This window comes from Schistocerca piceifrons, chromosome 2 (assembly GCF_021461385.2).
Source record: "Schistocerca piceifrons isolate TAMUIC-IGC-003096 chromosome 2, iqSchPice1.1, whole genome shotgun sequence".
Classification (NCBI taxonomy): Eukaryota; Metazoa; Arthropoda; class Insecta; order Orthoptera; family Acrididae; genus Schistocerca; species Schistocerca piceifrons.
In genome coordinates, this window is record NC_060139.1 from 314,303,549 (window position 1) to 314,326,892 (window position 23,344).

Genomic DNA, 23,344 nt, shown 5'->3' on the forward strand with positions numbered 1-23,344 from the left:
ATTTTTCAGGGAAAGTTCTGTAGGTAAATGTTGAAACGATAGAGTCAAGCAAAGTAACAGTAACTTCAGTTTCACTCTGCAGTTTTAGAAGGTTCAGTTCCATTAAGCAATTTAAGTAAAAACGTAGAAGTTCCACCTTCCCAGTTATTTCAGATTAAGTAAAAATATATATTTAGAAGTTTCAAGACCGAAGACCTTTTCGTCCACTTTCGTTACTACTAAAGGTTCTACCGTTTCTTGTCTCTATGATTTCTAAGTAGAACCTTTCGTGATATCATTGCATCATTGCATAGTGGCCACATTGGTATTCATTACGTAAACTGAAGGTGGAGAGTGAGAAATGAAAGGAAAGGTATTACTGATGTCAGTTGCATCGGGACTTTTACGCAGAATCACCGTTGAGGAGTGAAAATGTGTGGCGGACAGGGACTGGAGTCCCTTGCTTACTAGGCAGTTGCTTTAACCACTGCACCATCCGGACACCGGACTATATTGCCACGCCTCTCGGCCGACCCACACTCCCACATAGCGCCACCTACCCGCAGTCCCAGTCCGTGTTCTCCATGATCGCTACTTTGAGATTCCCGCAGGAAGCCGAACGTATCTGTGCATCTCGCACTCAACGTGGGGCATCGGCTCACATGTTCACTCGTCCCTGCTGATTCCACATAAAGTCCCGATGCAACTGACATCAACAATTCCTTCCTTTCCTTTTTTCCCATATAAGATTATACACACAACCGGTTGCAACTACTTGCAATAGTAATGCACCATAGTCCATTCACCGAGAGCTGGGACGAAACATAAACAGTGTCATGTGAGCGACCACGTTCGTTTCCAGAGAAAGCATTCGGTGTCCACGTGATACGTAGGGGTGTGGAAAATCCTTGGCGCACGCTTTGCAGCTGGCGGCGTTCGGCTGGCTGTCGAGCTGTCATAGCGGACCGCGAGAAACCTGGGCAACAATGTACGAAATAAATGTAACAATAACGTTAAACTGAGTTCATTCTGTCGAAGCAGATTTATTTTCATTCAGGTTGCTAACAAAACGCTCCATTCAGACACAATTAATTGTTAATTTTAATAACAATACCAGTAATAATAATGATAAAAGTACGAAACAAGGTTCACTCTGTCGAACTTGAACTGTTTTCATTGAGGTTTATAACAAACCGCTCCTCTCTCTCCTCTATAATGCAGTCTAATTTCCATATTTGAGTTTCCACTTTTTCTACGACATGGAGGACGCACTTGTTCCAATCCTCTGCAGTCACTGTTCTTACTGCTTCTTCTAGCAGTGCTTTAACTTCCGGCATTTTGTATGTTTTGTTTTTCGCTACAACATAGCCTTTGATTCTGGCCCACACTAACTCAATGGCGTTTAATTCACAGTGGTACGGAGGAATTCTGAGAACAGTTTTCCCTGCATTCTTCGCCATTTCATCTATTGTGTATTCGTTGTGCGCTGTTCTGTGATTTTTAACTATATCTAAAAGTTCTTTCTTCAACATATCGTCTTCGAAATCGATGTTTTTAGATTGTAGCCACTCTGATATTTCGTGCTTATTGGAATTCGCATTAGGAACTTTTTCTTTTCTCCGAGAATGGTACGGCGCGTTATCAAGAACAATAACTGCATTTTCCTGAAGCCGAGGAAGAACATCTTGAAACCACTTCTCGAAGGTTTCGGCGCACATCTCCTCATGATAATCTCCACTTTTCTTGGATTCGAATGTCCACAAACATCCTTCAACGAACCCTGCTTTGCTGCCAATGTGTGCGATAATCAGACGTTTCCCCTTACCTGATGGGCCCTTGCTTCCGGTGGATAATCCGGACAGAAACGCTTGTTTTGAGGAATTTATAGTGCCATCTACTTCGGGTATGTCCTGCGTTCACCGACGTCTCGTCCAAATAGTAAATGGGTCTGCTTTCATCTCTCAAGCGTTTAATGGTTCGAAGATAACGCCGCCTCCATAAAATGATGTCATCCCTGTCTATTAGCATGCTATCGCGCCCACGCCGGACATATTTGAAATTCATTTCTCTCAATAACTTATAAAATGTAGTTCTCCGAAAATTGCCCAGATCTGCATCTTCGTTCACGACTGTAAGCACTTTGTCAATTGTTGGCAATTCGTTACGAAAAAAAAAAAAAAAATTCGTGTACTTTCCTTCGTATCGCATTTCTATCGAAGTCATCAACACTTTCAGAAAGTTTCTGTCGTATTTTTCCTTTCTTGGGAGACTTCAAAGAGTGTGTGGCCTTGTACTCACTTATCACACGATAAACTGAAGAACGTCCAACACCTGTAGCTGCAACTGTTTTCGAAACAATGTCACTCACTCATCGGCTGCTCTGGATGTAACAGTTCCGTTTTATACACATTGAGCACCATGTTCTTCTCAGAAGAACTTAATGATTTCTTCTTTGCTCGCTTCTTTGGCGGACTCAGAACTGACACTTCGACCTCGCTCGCTGAATCCGTGGATGACATAATGAGGACAGCCGTATGTGATGCTAATGAAATAAGTGAATATATAAAAATAAGAAACCATGCGATGCTATTGGATGCGCACATAAACAGTGAGTGCTTAGCGTGACTACAAACACAATTACTTACTCTAATAATCGACAACTAGTCTTTCAAGCATCCTTACAGATGAACTTAAGATATCCTGAAATCGCCGCTGTACAACACCCACTAACGAGCTCACACCTGCAACTGAGACGGTCACACTGACTGAGCGCCGCGCCTGCGTACCGCACAATGCATCGCTCATAAAGGACAAACGGTTGCACCCATCGCATTCGAACAAACTGCAAAATTAAATTCAAACCTTTCTGAAATTATTCTCGCTTACACCCCCACAAAAAATTTAAAGGAGAAAAGTTTGTCGCTTGCTATACTTCGGATGATTTGGTAAAAGTTCTGCATCAGACATGAGATTTTAATTTATTACTTCACTATTACTGAGTCTATTGGGCAGAAAATTTGCAGACGTCATCAACATATAGTACTGAAGGCAATTATTTTGCTGTGCGACACACAATTTAGGAGATATGGCGTGATAAATATAGAGAGTAACGCGAAAAAACAACTTTTCCTGAAAGTTAAATATTTCTCTTTTTCAGTGACAATACATTTTCATGTAATGTAAAAAAAGGTGTCGGAAGGTAGACATCGGATCACTTTATCATGTTCAGGTGCCAAATTATACAAAACACGACTTTCATTTTTTAATTTCTGACGCCCCTGCCTTGTATACCCCTCGGCGGCAGCGTTGTGGTCACGCGCCTTGCCGTGTTTACCGTACGTCTCTTGTTTCGGTGTATGGAGTATAGGATGGGTGACCACCCGGTCTGCTGCTGAGCGGGGTGCACTCTAGAGAGAGAGAGCGGGACATGTCGCCGTAGGTCATTTGTTTTCCGTTGTTCTGTCGGGATGCATCAGTTGTATGACATAACCTGCGTTCGACTCGCATACAACTGCGTGTTCTGTGTATGATTTAGAGCACTGTCTACTTGCGATCGTTAACAGCAAACCTCTCAGTCATCAGAAGACTTCCATCCTGTTTTAACACATTCCTCTAGACGGACGAAGATTTATGCGAGGCATTCCATCCACCTGCTGCATCTTGGGCATAAAATCGAGACTTCAGTTTCATAACTACAGTGATTATAAGTTAGCGACAGGTGTTTGTGAGGTACTACTATCCCCACATATACATCTGTTTGGCAGTTGTCCTGTTTACGGAGTTCATGGCGGCATGACGCGTAATTTCACATGTCAAACACCGCTGCTATGTGTTTCTCTCTTTCCTTGTAAGATCATTTTATATAGGACCGATGCGAGCATAGTATAATTTCTGATCTGTCATCGGATGTGAATAGTGGGGAGCTATACACGTATGGGCTATATTGTACGTTATCACAAGGAATCGATGTTTTAAGGAAGTAGTTTTTCATATTACAGTTTATCACCATAGGAGAATGTCATGCGCTGGAAATATATTTCTTACATTGGTTTAGTAACAGTGTGGCATTCCATACGACTAATAAGTCGGAAACCGCAACAATCTAACATTGTAGTGTGTTTTAAGTGCAGAAATTTGTAGTCTTAGGAGTGCTTGTGTTTATGTTCTCTCTTATCACTGCCTTCCTGATAATGACCCCAGACACTAGAACAATACTTTAGAATTGATAGCGAAGTTGATTTACGTAAAACGCAACAAATTCCGTCCACCTGGAGCTCCATCATGCATAAAAACCACCTGTTTCTTGTACTTAGCCGTGTGTTATATCATCACAACAGTTTCATATCTGCTGTATACCAATAACGGGTACTAACCTACTCGACATTCGCGCCTCTGGAGAAATCTTGTGCTCTTGGATGGGTGCGGGACAACAGTTACAGCCTTGGTTCGCACTGTTCCTGCACGGAACATGGAATGTAACGGTCTACTTGTGGTCAGCTGCAGGGAGCGTTGGTCTGAGACAATGCGAGGAGATCTTTCGGTCTTTAACTTTATCCTAAGAATGCGAGATGCCCTGCGCCTCATATCCACATAGAGAAAGATCATAAGTTACGCACTATGATCGAGGTGCTAGAGATATGTAGGTCGCTGTCTGGTATACTTTGTTGTATATGTTCGAGAATTAACAATGAATGAACATACTGCACAGGCATCTACTTACATTCGCGATGGTACTCGCAAAGTAATGGAGAAACTGTTTAGCGACGATACTGAAACTGGTAAGCATGCTGCCGCGTCATTGGCCAGTGTTGAAATTAAGATAAAATTGCTAAAATTGATCGCACTATCAACTATGATGCTTATTATTACAGTACATTGACGGTGTCTTTTCCATCCCAACAGCCCACTGGTACGCTGTTGATTATCACATGACTGATAGACATAGTTTATTTGAAATGGAGAAAGAGTCTTGGTGAAGGAGGCAACACATTCTGGCGATGGCTAACACCGAAACAGTGATCGCGTGCATGGCACCATAATGAGGAATCAATCAAATGGAGCATAGCGCCATCAGCTATCCCGTCACTATGAATAATGAGTTTAAATGTAGAGGTCATCAATCACCTTCAGACAGCAGTTTGGAAACGCTCCACAATGCCTCAAAATTCTTCCAGTTTCCTTATGTTGTGACTTTTAGCTCAATCACGCAGTGTGTGGGTGTGTCGTGGGATCAGCAGCACCAACATGATTTATACCGTACAATATCTAGTTTTCTGGGGGAGTCAATGGACCAAACGTGTTAATGCTAGTTTAGAATCTGACAAAAACCTCGAAGTCGTGGCGGAAAAAAAATGTATGGCAGTGTACAAAGCGTGTTACAGCAGAAAGAGTAGTGTATCAAACAATGAAACAGGGACCCTATCCTGCGACTAATAACCTGTGGGAGAAGGTTCTCACACAGTACAGGCGATGAAACTTTACACCGGTCAGTGCAGACGACGTCGATCACAGGCCACCTGCTCCAGTGGATAAATACTTGTATATTTAATAGGATCGCCATATATGGTCGAGATACAGATCTCCTTTGGACTACCTGTATGTACTTTGGAGATGGGTCTCAGTGCAGTAGCAAAATCTTCGTCCTTCCTCCATGCCATGTATGATGTGTAGCCTTCCTAATTTTACCACCAAGAAACACCACAGTAACTGCTCGTACTATCTCTTCTACTACGTTGTGTTGCAGGGAAAGCTTCATTGGTGCTGGCTTTACACACTGTACATGGTTGGCGGAGCTATGACACCATGACCCCATTTCCACCGAGTTGTAAAAAACACGCCGGCCAGTGTGGCCACGCGGTTCTAGGCGCGTCAGTCTGGAACAGCGGGACCGCTACGGTCGCAGGTTCGAATCCTGCCTCGGGCATGGATGTGTGTGATGTCCTTAGGTTAGTTAGGTTTAAGTAGTTCTAAGTTCTAGGGGACTGATGACCTCAGATGTTAAGTCCCATAGTGCTCAGAGCCATTTTGGTGAAAACACGTTCCTGTCGCTTTAACTCAGGTTGTCGTGTTTCCCCACAGGATGCAGAAGGTCTAAGATACTGTGCTCTCCGATTTTCTCACATTTGAGACTTAAATTGGAACGATCACTTGGACTAAGCTGCAGGAAGGGCAGGTCAGAGGCTCAGGAGCAGTTACAAGATGCAGAGGGACTGTCTAAAAACGGCGCTGGATTTCTTGGTGTATGGAATCCTTGGCAGATAGGTTCGAAAAAAAAACCAAAGGTGACTCGTTTCGAGATACGAAAGTGGCACAAATATGATTCACCAGTGGCTGTAATCATTAAAAGACGTCTCTGCAGGTTCTGGTTGAATGGATTGACTTGGTTCCAAATTGCGGACAGCATTTCTTCCTGAAAGCGTAACACTACCAGCGACCCGTGTGTGCCCCTGTGCACACAAAACCGCTTTTTATGCAGGGTGATGGTAACATAAGCGTTATGATCGTGTTTTAATAGTGCGGTCCTTACGCGAAATGTATGTTGTGGGCTGTAGAATCCCTCTGTGGCCAGCTTCAGATGTCTTTCTCAATAGTGTTCCTCGAAAAGAACATTGTGTTCCCTCCATGGATTCCCAGTTGTCCTACTTGGCGTGTGTAATCCGACCGATGAAGAAAATAAAATTATTCGCCCTGCAAAGTGACTCTCATGATCAATTTAATTAATTAGCCTATCAAATTGATATCAGCGATACGCTGCCTGGAGGGTGGAAGAGATAGCTAGGGCATCACGGAATGATTCTTGACAAGCATTTTTTTTCCGTTGTGGCGATATCTTCTAACGAAATTTCAATCTCCCACCTACACAGGGCGAGACAGGTTCTTACGATTTGTTTCGTAAACGCTAGTATGATACAGCATTGCATTGGTGAAAGGGGACTTCTTGTTGTCGAATGTAAAATGTGTTTCTTCCGACATGTGAGCCAATGGCATGAAAGATTGTATTATCTAATGTTATTTCACGTGCATGACAGTTTATTTACAGACAATGAACGCAAGAGACGCTCTCAGGTCGTGCAATTTGTTCAACAAACTGCAAGAAATTGCTTAATATAGATGTTTTTGTCTTTGGAGTTTATATTCCCGATTTTTCTGTACTCCGATGACGTTTTCGAGATTACGAAAACATTCTGTGGTGATCGGTAATCTTCGCAGCAAAATAGTCAAAGTTAAAGTGTTTTGCATCGCAGGACGAGAGGCCCATTGGAGGCGTTGGTGGCCTACCTAGTTTGTGTCGTGTCGCCGCCACAGGTGTGCTCCCTAACCATTGAGGGCAGCTGTGTCACTGTACTTGAGTCGAATAATTTGCCCTTGGATCAGCCATCCTTTTATAGTTTAGTTGACTATACACGCTATTGTGCTGGTGTAGGAGCGTCGCTCCAAGGTGGCGGCCAGATGGTGGAAAGCCAACTGTGGGCAGCGGCCTTAGAGGGTGGCAGAGTGGGTGCGAGACGCTCGTTGGAGCATCTGGCTATTTCAAGAAGCCTGTGTCTCCCCGTAGGTGGATGGTGGGAGGGGGCGGAAGTGAGAAGTGAGAAGTGAGAAGGCCTCGGTTTTTGGCAGTTTGTGATTGTATATCGAGAAGAACACACGTTCAACTACTCTGCTGTCTTGTTGAACGACGATTTTCCCCAGTACATGTCCTGCGTTATGACCGGTTCATACGAGTGCTGATTTTTTCACGACAATTTCGATGTGTAATTAGCACTGTGACGCATTTTTCCCCATCATTTGTGGTAGCGTGTATTGGCTTCGTTTACCTGGGCTGCAGGATGGTTTTTGAGCAGGCATCTGTAGTGAACTCTGACGTGAAACAGCGATAGATACTGTATGCTTACATGTAATACACTTTTTAAACTCCTCTCTGTCCAATGCCAGCATCTCGTCAGTTAACGTATTTCCCAACAAAAAGATTAAAATTGGTATCTTACACCCCTACCCTTTTCCCACCACCTTGTTGGTGTAGGGTAAAGTTTGAGTGTGTGTGTCGCTAGTTTCGAGTGGTACTGCGAAATTTTTTTCCCACCAGGGTAACACCAGTAGTGTAGTATCGTCAGTTTTTGAGTTGTATTGCGATTTTATCCCATCCTTGTGTAGCACTATACATATGGTTGTGTAACTAGAACAGATCTTTGTCATTATGTAATTAGGACCTATCTTTGCGTCAGTTTCCCGACCAAAATAAATAAAGTACACTAACCTAGGGCTTCCCAACCTTTTCAGCTGGTGGACCCCTTCTTCAGTCGAAAATCCATGGCGGACCGTAGTCTGTTCCCAATGACCCCCCTCCCCCCCCCCCCCCCCCCCGACGTGTCAATAGTCTTTGGTTTAGAGATGGTTGAAAACAACTCGAAGGTCAAAAATCGACTTATGAAATAGGTAGTGCACTGACAAATCAGATTTAACATTTAATGATGCCTGGGGCCGCATACGTGCCAGCGAGTGCTGTGATTGGTCGACAAAGCTCGCTCCGCGCATGCATAAAAGGTTTTAGCGCATCTACCGCCGTAGGTCGGCGCACAAACGACCCCCGTATTGTTGCGAAACCGTCGATTAGAGAAGCAGCATTCTCCGGCACTTAACTGTGTATGCGCTCTCACTTAGGAACCGCAAAGGCTGCTTGGGAATACGACCTGAAGTAATAGTAGACATGTTTTTCACACGAAAAAAGAAAATAGTGGTGAATTTGATTTTCACATTTTTATTCAATAATTTTACTCATTATTTTACAAGATTTGGTGAAGGGTGGCCGCGGACCCCCTACAAAGAGCTGGCGGACCCCTAAGGGGTCCGCGAACCACACATTGGCAAGCCCTGCACTAACCCAACCTTCCTCTCTCGCATCTGGACAGTTTCCATGTGTTGGGCTGTACTTGGGCTTTCCATTGAATAGAATCATGGTTGGAGTCCTAGAAGGGCACCGCCATTTTTAATTTCCCGTCAAGTGTCTCTGGTGTTGTAATTGTGTTACGGGGGTGCAATTGGGCTTCCCACCCAGGAGGACAAGAGTTCGACTCCCGGAAAGGGAACCGCCAATTTTAATTTCCCGCCACTTTCGGGTTTGTTGGAAGGGGGGGGGGGGTAGAGGTTGGTGGGATGTCAGCACAACCCTAGGACAAAGAAATTCCCGCCAAAATTCGTAATTCCCACCAAACTTTGAAATTCCCGCCAAAATTCAAAATTTTCGCCAATAGGGTAGTTGGGGCGGAGGGGGCGTGGTGTGGGGGGCAGGGGGAGGAGGAGGCTGGGATACACATGCAGCTGAGACAAATACGTTATGTCATCCGGGAGCGGGGGTGGGCGTGGTCGGGGGCGGGTGTGGTTGCGTGTGGGGGCGCTTAATTGATCAGTTTAATTAATTTGCATATCAATTTGATATCAAAATTGCACCTGTGCCGCCACTATACTACTAGTAACTTTTTTGCGGATGATTTTGAGGAAAGATCTTTGAATCAGTGGTTCTTAAACCAGCTGTTGGTTTTTATAGGTACGTGGATACTTTCATATTGTGGCCCTACAGAGACGATAAAGTAATGGAGTTTGTAGATCGTCCTAACTCCATTCATGAGAATGTTCGATTTGCTATGGAATCACAGAAGAATGGTTTTCTCCCATTCTTGAATGTTTTGATTAGACGGAAGGGAGGCGGCTCTCTGGGAGATTCTGTTTATCGTAAGTCCCCTACACTGATATGTGTACTTAACACTCTTCAAGTTGCCATCTCCCATCCCAAACCAACAATGTGCTTCAAACTTTTGTACACAGAGCCGACATAGTGTCGTATGCAGAGGGTTCGCCCTAAGAGTTTGCACATTTAAAGACAGTGTTTAGAGACAATGGATATTCTACCCGGCATATGAACAGCTAATACCAAGAACCGGGAAGTAGATAAAGAGGAGAGCGCGCCAGCAGTGTCCCTAGCTTTTCTTCCTTTCGTTGGAAATATTTTCTTTAAAATACACTCCTGGAAATGGAAAAAAGAACACATTGACACCAGTGTGTCAGACCCACCATACTTGCTCCGGACACTGCGAGAGGGCTGTACAAGCAATGATCACACGCACGGCACAGCGGACACACCAGGAACCGCGGTGTTGGCCGTCGAATGGCGCTAGCTGCGCAGCATTTGTGCACCGCCGCCGTCAGTGTCAGCCAGTTTGCCGTGGCATACGGAGCTCCATCGCAGTCTTTAACACTGGTAGCATGCCGCGACAGCGTGGACGTGAACCGTATGTGCAGTTGACGGACTTTGAGCGAGGGCGTATAGTGGGCATGCGGGAGGCCGGGTGGACGTACCGCCGAATTACTCAACACGTGGGGCGTGAGGTCTCCACAGTACATCGATGTTGTCGCCGGTAGTCGGCGGAAGGTGCACGTGCCCGTCGACCTGGGACCGGACCGCAGCGACGCACGGATGCACGCCAAGACCGTAGGATCCTACGCAGTGCCGTAGGGGACCGCACCGCCACTTCCCAGCAAATTAGGGACACTGTTGCTCCTGGGGTATCGGCGAGGACCATTCGCAACCGTCTCCATGAAGCTGGGCTACGGTCCCGCACACCGTTAGGCCGTCTTCCGCTCACGCCCCAACATCGTGCAGCCCGCCTCCAGTGGTGTCGCGACTGGCGTGAATGGAGGGACGAATGGAGACGTGTCGTCTTCAGCGATGAAAGTCGCTTCTGCCTTGGTGCCAATGATGGTCGTATGCGTGTTTGGCGCCGTGCAGGTGAGCGCCACAATCAGGACTGCATACGACCGAGGCACACAGGGCCAACACCCGGCATCATGGTGTGGGGAGCGATGTCCTACACTGGCCGTACACCACTGGTGATCGTCGAGGGGACACTGATTAGTGCACGGTACATCCACACCGTCATCGAACCCATCGTTCTACCATTCCTAGACCGGCAAGGGAACTTGCTGTTCCAACAGGACAATGCACGTCCGCATGTATCCCGTGCCACCCAACGTGCTCTAGAAGGTGTAAGTCAACTACCCTGGCCAGCAAGATCTCCGGATCTGTCCCCCATTGTGCATGTTTGGGACTGGATGAAGCGTCGTCTCACGCGGTCTGCACGTCCAGCACGAACGTTGGTCCAACTGAAGCGCCAGGTGGAAATGGCATGGCAAGCCGTTCCACAGGACTACATCCAGCATCTCTACGATCGTCTCCATGGGAGAATAGCAGCCTGAATTGCTGCAAAAGGTGGATATACACTGTACTAGTGCCGACATTGTGCATTCTCTGTTGCCTGTGTCTATGTGCCTGTGATTCTGTCAGTGTGATCATGTGATGTATCTGACCCCAGGAATGTGTCAATAAAGTTTCCCCTTCCTGGGACAATGAATTCACAGTGTTCTTATTTCAATTTCCAGGAGTGTAGAAAGAATCTGTAGCGATTTTCAGACGAAAGTGACTTTCCACCCTCCATCTAAGATTTCGGACCTGCTATGATCAATGAAGAGGGATGTGTTATTGCCGAAGGCGGAAATTTACAAAATACCTTGCCAGTGTGTTATGGCCTATATAGGACAAACAACGCGCACAGTGAAAGAACGTTTGCACAGAACACAGGCGTTGCGCTCCCTTTTGCAGCTCAGCAAGCCTGCAACCGCGGAACATTGTATCTCCAACGGACATTCAATGGAGAATGACGAAACGTTAATTTTGGCCACAGCAACGTCTTTTTGGGACTCGATTATAAAAGAACACGTTGAAATACGCATCGCGGAAAATCCAGTGAACCCTGACAGCGGCTATCAGCTCGATAATGAGTGGAATCCCATCACCTCACTTGCTCCAAACGAGGTCGCCAGGATACTCCGATGACTGCGGCGAGCGGCAATGCCTACAGCTGATCTTTGAAGTTCCACCAGCGAGGGCGCTGTGTTCCATCTGTCACCGTGACTCTGACGCATGCGCGGCAATCTCAGCGCGCTATGCAGGGCAGAACGGAGAATTTCGTGTCTTCGATGGCTCACGTGAAGATGACTGGCAGGTGTCCAGTCGAAATATTGTGGACGGACGACGACCGGCTGCAATACTGAAATATTTTCGAACATTTAATTCGCTGGGAAAATTTAAATTTCACAAAGTAACAATCATTACAGCTGATTTGCTTATGGTGGAGCAGTAGTAACTTGGACATGAGGTTCTTTTATCAGTTGAATTACTGGAAAATACTGTCACTGAAACAGTTTTCAGATAATTATATTATTTTTACTGTTTAACATTTGTTTTCTCAAGGAGCATTCACCTCTTTATACTGTTTAGCTCAGGGGTAATGGAAGTATGCCATGAATAATATGCCAAATTACTTCCACATCCGAGGCTATTCATATAATCTCTCTGCTCTTCGCCGGCCGGGGTGGCCGAGCGGTTCTAGACGCTACAGTCTGGAACCGCGCGACCGCTACAGTCACAGGTTCGAATCCTGCCTCGGGCATGGATGTGTGTGATGTCCTTAGGTTAGTTAGGTTTAAGTAGTTCTAAGTTCTAGGAGACTGATGACCTCAGAAGTTAAGTCCCATAGTGCTCAGAGCCATTTGAACCATTTTTCTGCTCTACCTGGCTTGTTCAGTTCGGAAGATTCGAACATTTTGCCTGCTGGCCACCGACTGACTCTTACCACAAAGGAGTCTTGCAGTTCGACCATCAAGTCGATGTATTCTATTCCCGCCGAGCCATTTTCGTTGCTGAGGGTCTTCCCTCTATGTTTTACATGATTACAAACCTAAGTACACCATGCATGAACCAGTGTTACCAGTAAGGTTTTAACATTTCCATTCTTTTATAGAATATTACTTTCAAAATTACATCCCTAGATTAATTGCATTGATATAAATAGACACAAATAATGAATAAAACATTTACATAGCCGTTACGTCAAAGAACATGGTTGTACAGAAATCACATGAAACATAAGTAGTGAAAGAAGTTGATGAGATAAGTTTAAATAACATCGATACTAGTGTTACAAGTAGATCAATAAATTAGTGACGTATTTTGTGCGTTTACTTTAAACATAATATGCGAAAATAGTTGTCTGCCATGACTGCCGAGGAATTTCAATAAGGAATGACTGAAAGCAATAGACTGTGGGCTGTAGATGAGACAAGTCATCTCTGATATTATATCAGGAAACGGTGCGACCTCTTCGTGTCGTACAAACAATATCTGTGTTATGTTAAAATTCAGAGAGAAGAAAAAAACTTTAAGGTTAGCCGATAACGTTGTAATTCTGTCAGAGCCGACAAAAGACTCTGAAGAACGGCATTGACAGTGTCCTGAAAAGGCAACATGAATATCAACACAAGTAAGATAAGGGTGTTGCAATGTGATAGTATTAAATCGGGCGATGCTGTGTGAATTAGGCTAGGAAATGAGACTAAAAGTAGTGGATGAGTCACACTCTTTGAGCAGCAAAGCAACTTAACATGCTCGAAATAGAGAAGGTATAAAATACTAACTTACAACAGCAAGAAAAGCATTTCCGAAAAACAGAAATTTGTTGGGCTATGAAATGAGAGTGGTTCGGAGAGAATGTGGTCAAGGTGTGGTATTACCGTTACTTGTCATCGCGGCCGCTGCTAAGCACCAGGGGACACGAATGACACACTCGGAAAATGACGTATACAGTAAACCGAGAGTGCAGTCGACAAGTTCGCAGACGCCATAACGATTTCGTCGTTTTTGTATTATAACTTGCCTGTTATGGCAGTTTGCCAATTCAGGGTAACAATGCGCTGAAGCTGTATCACAATCAAGTCACCCTCGGTACTATTGCTTTTAATTTAATGCTAGTTAATGAGCCGTCGGCGATAAAAGCCCTTGGTAGACAGGGGTGATTCTAGAAGTCGATAAAGGGGGGGGGGGAGCGGGTGTAATGGGGGGGGGGGTTGGAATATCGCTTAACAAAAGGAGAGTTGGGGTACTCCACCGACAAATTCGTAAAATTTGGTGTTGCTTTAAGTATTTTTTGGAACTGATTTGGAGTTCAGGGTAAAAAAAACTTATTTTAACATGGAAGATTTTATAAATTACATAAACCATAAAAAAGGTCAACTTATGACACATATAAGTTTTCATTAATTTTCTGGATACAGAAGACGACATGAATGTAAAAACTTGAACTTGACATGAATATAAAAAAATTCTGTAACAAAATTCACTAGATATTTCCGTCTTCCGCCTAGTTTATCATGCTCATTCGTCCTTGTACATCCATTGTATATTAATAAATAACAAACCGCCCATTTGAAGTAAAATGATGTTTATTGGTTTAGATAGTAAGTTATTTGCCGCTCTTATTCTTTTGTTAACATGTATTTGAAGTACAGTGCAACCTATGTTGCTACATAATTATAAAAACATGACTGTATCTGTTGAAGTAATATATTCGCTGATTTCTGAAGTCATTTTATCCAGTGTTATACGATACTCCATGCAGGGGGGGGGGGGGGGCTATGGTCTCCAATTGAAGTTACCGTCCATCTCTACTCCAGCCCACTCTTGTTGCCTACACTTTTTTATTACTTTCTCTAAGATGACACTGAACAGAACACATCAGTGAGCATCCCCTTGTCTGAGGCCTGTCTCAATCTCGAATGTTTCTTTTGTGGCTCCTCGGAAACGTACTGCTGCCTTTGACCCTTCCCTACAAGCTTGCACCATTCTCACTAGCTTCTCAGGGATTCTGAAGACACGCATTGCGTAGTACAGGCTATTCCTGTGGATGCTGTCATATGCACGTTGAAAATCGACAAACAGGCTGTAGATATCTTTATCATATCCCCAGTGTTTTTCAAACAATCTTCTTAGTGTGAAAATGTGATCTATTGTCAATCGGTTTGGTAGAAAGCCAGCTTGGAACTCCTGTATGTTGTTCTCTATGAATGGTTGCAATTTTCTGAGGTCAGTGACGGACAGCACCTTATACGTTACATTCAACAAGATGATTCCTCTGTAGTTACCGCATTCCATTTTGCTTCCCTTCTTGTATTTGGGCATATTATAGCCAATTTCCATTCTTCTGGCAGTGTCTCCTTCTCCCATATCAACTGGATCAGTTTATATATCTCTAAGTGTAAGCCCTCACCTCCCTCCTTGATTAGTTCTGATGTTATTCTGTCCTCCCCAGGGGCTTTGTTGTTTCTGAGTCCTTTGATTGTGATCTTCACATCTTCTTCACTAACTTCCCATTCTTCTTCGTCTTTTCTTTCCTCCGTAGTGTTTGCAGGTAATATCTCTAATATCTCATCTGGATCTGGGCGATTCGACAGTTCTGAGAAGTATTCTTTCCGCCTTTCTTCAATTCTTTCCTTGTCATTTATCAAGTTGGCGTTCTTATCTCTAATGAAAAAGGGTGGACTCTGAATTCCACGTTTACGATTTCGTATGTACTGAAAGAAATGCCTTGAGTTCTTGTTTTGGCTCTCTGCCTCAACTTGTTCTAGCAAACTGGTTAGATATATTCTCTTCTCCGCTCTTAAGATTCGCTTTGTCTCCCTTCTGATGTTGATAAAATGTACCCTTTTCTGCTTATTCTCCCTGTCAGCTAGCCACTTCTCCCTCATCTTCCTCCTCTTCTCTGTAGCCTTCTGGCATGTCTCGTTGAACCATTTCCTCTTCTTCATTATCTTCTTTCTTCCCAATATATCCTCCGCTACACTTAGTACCGTGGATTTATTTCTTTCCACCTTTCCTCCACGTTCTCTCTTGCTTCCAGGGTCTCTAGGACAACAAACCGGTTTTTGATTTCTATAGCATATTGTTCTTTAATGGCACTTTCTCGTAGTTTCTCAACATTCAAAGCAGGTTCTAGTGTCTCCTTCTTCTTATGCATGTAGGTGAACATGAGTTTAAGCCTGCACACAATGAGGAAGTGGTCTGACGCACAGTCGGCTCCTCTATACGACCTGACGTCCATGACCCTATGGCTATATCGCTGGTCCAATGTGATCTATCTGGTTGGTAGTTCTTCCATCCGGTGAGCACCATGTTCCCTTATGTATTCTCTTGTGTTCGAAGTAAGTCGAACTTACTCTCAGGTTCTTCGAGATAGCTAAGTTGATCATCCTCTGACCATTCTCATTGGTCTCATCATACAAACTGTGGCTTCCTATAGTTGGTATGTAGAATTTTTCTTTTCCTACTTTTCCAGCACTATCCTGATATTTCTAGTTGGTGTGCTCTCAATTGTTTGTTCTAGTTGGTCATAGAACTCTTCCTTTTCCTCATCTGTTTTATACTCAGTTGAGGCATGAACATTGATGAATGTAATGTCTGACACTTGGTTTCCAGGTACTATGTAGGATATTCTCTTGTTAACAGCTCTAAATTCCTTCACCGAATTTTCTGCTTTGTCGTGTATTACAAAACCGGTGCCGAATTCGTGTTTATCTACACATCCGCCGTAGAATAGTGTGTATCCATCCTCTTTGTGAGGTCATTCTTCTAGCTATCTTGTCTCTTGTACCGCCACCAGGTCCAGTTTAGATCGGTTAATTTCTGAGACCATAGTCTGGATGGTTCCTGGTCTGTACAGACTCTGAACATTCCAAGATCCAAAATCAAAATTTCTAAATCGTATTTCAACAACAAACTGTATCAACAACATGATGGTTTGGCAATGGGAAGTAGCTTAGCTGGGATATTGGCTGACATTTACATCAACCATATAGAACAAAAATTCTTCTCAACCAACCAACACATCTCAAACAAAATAATCTACTACAGAAGATATGTTGATGATACAATCTTGTTTTTTGATGGTACAAGCAACAAGCAATGAAATAGATACATTAGCAGCAGATCTAAGCAAAATGCACAAAAATATTAAATTCACAGTTGAACATGAAACTAATGAAAGCATTAACTTTCTTGACCTGAAAATTTGCAGTAGTAACAATAAACATCAATTTAGTATTTACAGAAAACCTACCGCCACAGATGCCAGTATTGACAACTCATCTTGCCACCCTCGCCAACAAAAAATGGCATATTTCATAACGATGCTACACCGAATTAAAAAACTACCGATGAGTGACACAGACCAACAAAATGAAATCAATATAATTAAAACAGGTGCTCATAATAATGGATATAAACCCACAATAATAGAAAAACTCCACAACAAAATGCAGACAAAAACCACAGATCCACTTCACAGCAGTCACTTCAAGCCAAATCAGTGTGCCATAGAAGCCAAACCTAACACATAGGCCCACTTTCATACCAAATAGCAAACTTATTTAAAAAGAAAAATATCACAATCAGCTTTTCCACAAATAATAAATTACAACAAAAAGTAATCCATTATGTAAATACCTCCAAGAGTCCCTAGCGTAAATCAGGAATATACAAACTCAAATGCGATACATGCCAAAAATTGTACATTGGCCAGACAGACAGAAGTTTTGAAAATAGATACAAAGAACACATTGATGCTTTAAGACTTGGTAACTTGAACAAATCCGCATTTGCAGCCCATATTGCTGAAGAAAACCACTCAGTGGGAAACATTGAGGACAACTTAAAAATTTTACATCTAGCAGAAAAAGGAGCCACTATGAATATATTAGAAGAAATAGAAATACACACACAAAAACAACACCCCAGACTATATCCTTAATGAGCAAACGGAGTTAGCTAACACCCCTTTCCTGAAAAATTTACAAAAATTACTTTCCACCCTCCAAAGCAAATAATATTAATACGCCTATCTGCAGATCAAGTAGCAAATTTATATGTCACTATAATTCTCATGATGCTAAATGTAATTAAATAATATACTATTTTACCCACACAGCACTATATATATTTAAAAAACTTTATAATTAATGTAACAATATCAACTCAAAAATTAAGTGTCTCTGTACTAGCGTAAAAGGCATTACAGCTGCGTAAATGAATATATGATCCTTTCCAAACACAGGACATCATCGTCAAATGTTACGATATATCATAGCATCTTTGATACTCGTTTGTTTGTAAGCTCTTTGTATGTGGTGCGTGGCAGAAATCTTCTCAGTGACAAATCTAAAGTGTTCAATGAGAACAATTTACATGTGCAAAAATAAGAGTGCAGTGGGAATGTTTTCACATCTACTGGACGAATGTTATGAAAACAAACACTCCAAACCGACGTTTCACGTAAGTCACATGCAACGAAAATCTGTAACGCAACCATCTGTGTGTGGCGTGTTTATAATTATGTATTATTTATATTTTAGGACAATTAATCTATAAAAAACACACCACACCATAAAGAAAGCGTGTAAACCGTCTGAGGATGAATCACAACGATTCGAAACCGGTAGCGGTACCCTTTGAATAAAGGAACTGAAAGTAAATTTGTGGCTGGTTGCTGACATAACACCATCAACATTTGTCTTCAGACAACAGCCACGGTCTCCATCATATCATGTGACAAAATTGCAGTATACCATTTTTCCTTTGCATTTTTCGTATTCCACTGTATCCATCCACGTCCGAGGCAAGTTTGTGTTTTCGTAACAAAGAGTTTTTTGCAGGGTTCGGTTGGTAGCCCAATGCCCAATGCGTTAATGCGGAACTGATTTACGCGGGGAACTAAACTAGTTCCAATTTTGGCCACCAGGTGCAAATTGATGGTGTACACTGTTTGTACGACACTATGACACCCACACTGTCATTTGAAAAGCCAGAACGGTCCTTTAACAAGCCATAACGGTTAATAATAAAATCAACATGATGCTTTCTTCGCTGGTTTGACCTTGAACCCATTCATAATCCATTACATGTGGAAACACTTCTATACGTTTCTTTCATGCACAGCGTCAGATTTGCACCAGGTGGCAAGATTGGAACTATTTTTTTCCAGCGTAAATCGGTTCTGCATTAACGCATTAACATTACTACTAAGTATCGCTATCATACGATAATTACAGTCCACACTGGATCTCCGTGAGTTGCTGCACTTCAATTGTAACTTCCCGTTATATTTGGCTGTTTGTTTTCGAATACACTGACATTTCCGAGGGACGAGGGAGTGCTTAGGCACAAACCGAAGAGGTCAGTTTAAATTAGTGCGAGTGAAACCAGTAGAAATGACATTTACATTCTTCCTTGTCAAAAATATTTGGCTGTTTATTTCCGAATATATTGCGATTTCCGAGTGTCCACTCTCACACGGGAGAAGCTGATGTCAGCGTCACGCTCGCCACTGCTGTACATGTACAAGTCATTTTGGACCTCACTTCCAATCAAGCCAGGCGTGTCAGAAACGTGTCCCAAGCACCAGGACGAAGTGAGTTGGTTTGAAAAGCTATGATACCGTGTGCTCGCGTACCCGCTAAGCGCTCACTAGCTGACACGCCCGGAAACGTGTGACCATGCTTCTGCCAAACCTCGCAGACGGGAAACCTCAAAGATAATGACTGTCTGTAGTCGATACCGGTACAGAATAATTTAATTTTTACTTTCATGTTCCGATAACTTGTTCGCGAAATAAAGAAATAATGTAACTGCAAATTAAAAGCTGATATTCAATAGGCTCCTCCTTGCTGCCATTCTTTATATTCATTCAATATCTCTGTTAGCCCTATTTGTTATGGATTCCACGTACGTACACAGTATTCTAGAATCGGATACGATTGTTTTGTATGCAATCTCCTCTGTGTCAATATTTTCCAGTATCCTACTAATGCTGTTACCTGCTTTGCCAACTATTGACCATATGTTGCTGTTCCATTTATACATCCACATAGTGTCACATACAGATATGTGTATCAGCTGAATGATTATAACTGTGATCCATTGATATTGTAATCATAGGATACTATTTTCGGCGTTTCATGAAGTTCACAATTTTACATTTCTAAATAGTTAAGGCAAGGTAGAATTTGTTGCACCACTCTGAAATGTTATCAAGATATTTGTGTAACTTTTACAGATCGCACATCATCACAGATTAATGTACCACTTGCAAAAAATCTGAGAATATTATTAATATAATGTGCCGGGTAATTAATCTACAAAAATAAAAATGTAAATGTTTGTGATTTCAAAATCTTTAATCTTCGCAAGTTCTTCAACGATTCCTTTGAAATTTTGACACAACGTTGAGTTCGAACACGTGCTTGTCTTTTATGTAACTATTTTTTAATATACGTAATATTTAAAGGGGAAACATATTACCAAAAATCTCGAAAAGTTCTTGACCGATGTATTTCAAATATTTACGCAACACTCTAATGAACATTCGGACGGACATAGGATATACATGTTTTAAGGCTCTGTAGCGTTTATTAAATTCAGCTTAGAATTATAAATAACACATCAAATGAAAGATCAACCCAGTTTTGTTTCTATACCTGTGCGCGAAGGGAAGACTATGGAACGACCAAGAGTGACTGAAGAACATGTTGAACGAGTGAGTCTTTCGTGCGTAGCCCCAAGGAATCAGTTCGGAAGGCTAGTCGTGAATTAGCAGTTCCAGTGACTTCTGTATGGAGACTTTCAAGGAGACGCTTACAACTATATACTTATTATTTACAGCTTTTACAAGTCCTAAAACCTACAGACTCCGGTTTACACGCTAATTTTGCGAACGAAATGTTGCTGTATGACGAATAAGATTTTCTGGGTAGCGTCGTCTTCAGTGATGAATCGACGTTTCACCTAAGTGGAAATGTGAACACTCATAATGTGCGCATCTGGGGGTCAGCAAATCCCAACTAGAAGGTACATTTGCAAGAGAGACCCCTAAATTGAATGTTTTTTGTGTCATATCCCGGCGGAAAGTTTACCGGCGTTTCTCTTTCGGTGAAGCAACTGTAAGTGTTGTTTCTTATCTTGATGCGCTAGAACTATGGGTCTTTCTCAGCCGGAAGAAGCTGAACCACAGAACTTCATCTGTCAGCTAGATGGTGCACCGCCTCACTGACATAACTCCGCAAGCGATTGGTTAAACGACGTTGTACCCGACCACTGGATTGGCGCAAGGGGCCGGGTGTCAAGAGCTTGTTTTCTTGACTTCCGCGTTCTCATACTCTCTGATGCCATGCTATTTTTACCTTTGGGTGTTAATAAAGAATCACGTGTATGTGCCTTCGCTACCGACTGAACTGCCCGACTTTAGAAACATCGTTGTCGCAACAATTACTCCAAACACGCTGATCAAAGTTCGGGAAGAACTCGCCTATCGATTCGATGTGTGATGAATGGTGCTCACATTGAACACTTCTACGAAAAACTGTTTGAGTTGCTCTTTAATATGATGTATTATTTGTAATTGTAAGTTGAATGTAACAAATGCAACAAAGTCTTAAAACTTACGTATTCATTTTTAAACACCCTGTATATACAATAGCAAAACGTTGTTAGCAAACAGAAAAGTTGTATTTAGGCTTATCGGCTTATGAGCAGAATATTACTAAAGAATCTGAATATGCAGTAACAATAAATAAGGCTCAAGGTCAGAGAGAGAGAGAGAAAGGGTGGGAGGGGGAGGGGAGATGGGCAGAAGGGTGGGAGGAAATGGACATAGAAAGCGCGAAGCAGGAGAGGGACAGAGAGAGTGAGTAGGAGATGATGGAGGGAGAGCGGGAAGGAGAAGATGGGCATAGAAAGGAGAGGGGAAGGTGATGGACAGAAAGATGGTTCAAGTGGCTCTGAGCACTATGGGACTTAACATCTGAGGTCATCAGTCCCCTAGAACTTAGAATTACTTAAACCTAACTAACCTAAGGATATCACACACATCCATGCCCGAGGCAGGATTCGAACCTGCGACCGTAGGGACAGAAAGAGAGGGAGAAAGAGGGGACAGGAGGAGATGGAGAAAAAGGAGAGAGAAGAAGGTAGACAAAGAAAGGGGGGAGGAAGTGATGGACAGAAAGAGAGGGGGGAGAGAGGAAGGAGGAGATAGAGGGACGTGGGGGAGGTGAGGATGGACAGAAAGAGAGAGAGTGGGGAGGACGTGATGGACAGAGAGAGGGGAGAGGAGGAGGAGATGGACAAAGAGAGGGCGAAGAGGAGATGGAGAGAGACAGGAGACAGAAGGAGATTAGGATGTATATCCAGTTCCCATACATACCAGAAATGTGTGCTTTCTCTTCTCTTTCTTTTTCATTGAAGCACCGTGAACCACAGCAACGCGTGGCCAGGAACAGCTAGCATTCAACATAAACAGCAAGGGTCCCAATACAGTACCCTGGAGCACTCCTAAATTTACTTCGTCTGCCGATGACGCCATCCCAGATATGAGGGTGCGTATTCCCATCCACGAGATACCGCATCCAGTCCCAAACTTCTTTGATACCCCATATGATCTACGTACTTAGATAAGCGTTGGCGTGTTACTGAGGCGACAGCCTTTCGCAAGTCAAGAAATCCTATGTACATCTGCCTGTGTTGACCATAGCTTTCAGGACGTCACGTGAGAAAAGCAGGAGCGGTATTTAATGTGATCTATGTTTCCGGTGTCCATGCTGGTTGGCATGGGGGATCACAACTACTGCTCTTCATGTAGGTAGGTGTGACCTGTGCTTTATTCCAACAACTGGGCACAGATTTTTGTATGAGGGATCAACAGGATATCGCGACTAAAAGAGGGAGATATACTTAAGAAAGGCAAGGCTTGCTCGCAGAAAGATCCGTATCCAAAGTCTGGAAAGTTGCCCAAGTCACACCAGTAGCCAAGAAAGGAAATATGAGTAATCCGCTGAATTACAGATCCCTATCATCAATGTTGATTTGCAGTAGGATTTCGGAACATATACTGTGCTCTACCATTATAATCACCTTCAAGGAAATGATTTATTGACAAATAACCAGCACGTATTCAGAAAATGTCGCTTTTGTGAAACACAACTAGCTCTTTATTCTCACGAAGTAACGTGTACTATCGAAAGTGGACGCCAAATTGATTCTATATTTTTAGATTTCCAGAAGGCTTTTGGCACCGATCCTCATAAGCGAATCCTTATTAAATTGGGTGGCTATGGAGTATCGTCCCAGTTGCATGACTGGTTTCGTGATTTCTTGTCAGAAAGGTCACAGTTCGTTATAATTGATGGAAACTCATCGATTAAAACAAGAGTAATATCCAGCGTTCCCCAAGGAAGTGTTATAGGCCCTCTAATGTTCCTGATCTACTAAAACGACATAGGAGACAATCTGAGCAGCCCTCTTAGATGGTTTGCAGATGCCGCTGTCGTTTACCATCTAGTAAAGTCATGAGAAGATCAAAACGAATTGCGAATTGATTCAGACAAGATTTCGTATGGTACAAAAAGTGGCAATTGATTCGGAATCGTGAGAAGTTAC